Here is a 2,700-nt window from a genome sequence, read left to right on the forward strand (position 1 = left end):
ATTATCATTCCTAGACTTCACACCCAGAAAGGATATACAGGGTGTGATTCAAACCCTCGGGATTACTTGTTTAGTGGCAGAGAAAATATGTGGAATGGCATCAATATTTGTATCTAATAGGGCAGTGTTTTTCAACCTTTTTTGGGCAAAGGCACACTTGTTCAATGAAAAAAATCACGAGGCACACCACCATTAGAAAATGTTAAAAAATTTAACTCTGTGCCCAGCAGCAGTGCCCCCCTAGTACATTGGTGCCCAGCAGCAGTGCCCCCCTAGTACATTGGTGCCAAGAGCAGTGCCCCCCTAGTACATTGGTGCCCAGCAGCAGTGCCCCCCTAGTACATTGGTGCCAAGAGCAGTGCCCCCCTAGTACACTGGTGCCCAGCAGCAGTGCCCCCCTAGTACATTGGTGCCAAGAGCAGTGCCCCCCTAGTACATTGGTGCCCAGCAGCAGTGCCCCCCTAGTACATTGGTGCCAAGAGCAGTGCCCCCCTAGTACATTGGTGCCCAGCAGCAGTGCCCCCCTAGTACATTGGTGCCAAGAGCAGTGCCCCCCTAGTACACTGGTGCCCAGCAGCAGTGCCCCCCTAGTACATTGGTGCCAAGAGCAGTGCCCCCCTAGTACATTGGTGCCCAGCAGCAGTGCCCCCCTAATACATTGGTGCCAAGAGCAGTGCCCCCCTAGTACATTGGTGCCCAGCAGCAGTGCCCCCCTAGTACATTGGTGCCCAGCAGCAGTGCCCCCCTAGTACATTGGTGCCCAGCAGCAGTGCCCCCCTAGTACATTGGTGCCAAGAGCAGTGCCCCCCTAGTACATTGGTGCCCAGCAGCAGTGCCCCCCAGTACATTGGTGCCAAGAGCCAGCCCCCCTAGTACATTGGTGCCCAGCAGCAGTGCCCCGTGGCCCCCCCTAATACATTGGTGCCCAGCAGCATTTTACTTCTGCTGTTCGGCGGCTTCAGCAGCATCTTCCCCTCACGCGCGCCGCATCTGCACTTCTGCCTACACGCGACCGCACACAGGCCCTTTTATAACGTTGCGCCCCGTGCGTACTGACGTCACCCGTACACACGGGGCGCAACCAATGACAGGGCCCGGATTTTATTAAAGGGGGCCCGAGCTACTAAGAAAAACTGTAGCATCGCCGGGCCCCCTTTGAAAGTAAAAATTGCTGCCCTGCCTACGGCACACCAGGCAACATCTAGTGTGCCGCGGAACAGCGGTTGAAAAACGCTGTAATAGGGCCTCTTCTGGACATTTTGGTATTTAAGCCTGCAGAACTGTATGTATTTATTGATATACTCTAATCCATAAACGCTGCCTTTTTCATATTGCCAAATTATATGTGCCACACGTATTTCACCCGTTCCTTATACAAGGACATTGTTTTACTTTACACTTTTTTTATCGTCTGCTTATCATGTGATATGTTTGCACGTTATAATAGCAAGCGTTGTAATAAATCACAGTGCTTCTGGAATAACGTCCATGGCACCAAGACATGAAATCATAAAGCAGCGTTACAGAAGTGTAGATATTCCACCCACAGCAGTACCAAATGGGTTAACTCACTAGCCAAAGGGTGGAACCAGTGCACTGACCACACTTGTGACCACGCAGGAAGATGGTGGCTGATTGGCTGAGACGCACAGCATCTTGTGCTGTTTATACGGTGTCCATTATAGGACGTCTGTGTGCAAAATGACAATGCGTCCTGCTCCCTCCTCAGTCTAAAATCTCTGCGTTACTAATAAATCTTTATTGTGCGTCCCCCTGTTCAGCTTATTTTTCATCCCCTACATGTAAGGTTCGTCCAAGGCTGCAGCATGCTTTCTCAGTCATGCTCACTACTCCCTCCCCCACTTCCCTCTGTCCTGTTTCCTACTCCCTCCGCCCACCTCCTTCCATTCTGCTCCCTACTCCCTCCATTCTGTTCCCTCATTTCTCCTCCCTGTCACATACCTCATTCTCATCTGCCTGCCCTCCTCCCTGATTTGACCATACTGAAGCATGCTACCCGCTCCTTACTCTCTGATTCTTCCTACATTCTACCTAGTCCCCACCACCCTGAGCTCCCTAGGGTTCAGAAGTGAATGGATATTTGTGGTTTTAATAGGGATACTTTTACATTTCTATCTATAAGTTAGTATATGACCTTACATTAAAATTTACCTATAACTTTTATTTTGAGAGTATAAAATAACTTATAATTCGAAACTAACACTGTCACCATTAAAGAAAAAAAGATCTGTTCACTAGCAGTATTTAGCGATTGCTTTATTACATAAATTAATAACATGTTTTGAAAAAGAAAACATAATATAGTATGACAAGGGTATGATCACATTTATAAACAATGGGCAAATTTGCACCTGGGCAGTAACCCATGGCAACCGAAGAGGAGTTTGCTTTCGTTGTTCTACCTGCAGCTGGCTGGAAAAAGATTGGTTGCTATGGGTTACTGTCCAAATTTGCCCAGTGTTTATAAATGAGACCCCTTTAAACAACTTAAGTACAAGGGCTTTGGAGATAATGTTGTGCAAGGGACAGGCCGGAGGTATCAGGTAGAATGCTGTAGCAGGAACAAATCAGGGAGTAGGAAGCAGGTAGAACGGTGCAGCATGGAGGAATCAGGTAGCAGGATGGAGGGAGGTGGCCAGGGAGAGCAGGATGGAGGGAGGTGGGGGAGGGAGTAGGGAA

The sequence above is a fragment of the Xenopus tropicalis genome, chromosome 4 (assembly GCF_000004195.4).
Source record: "Xenopus tropicalis strain Nigerian chromosome 4, UCB_Xtro_10.0, whole genome shotgun sequence".
Lineage (NCBI taxonomy): Eukaryota > Metazoa > Chordata > Amphibia > Anura > Pipidae > Xenopus > Xenopus tropicalis.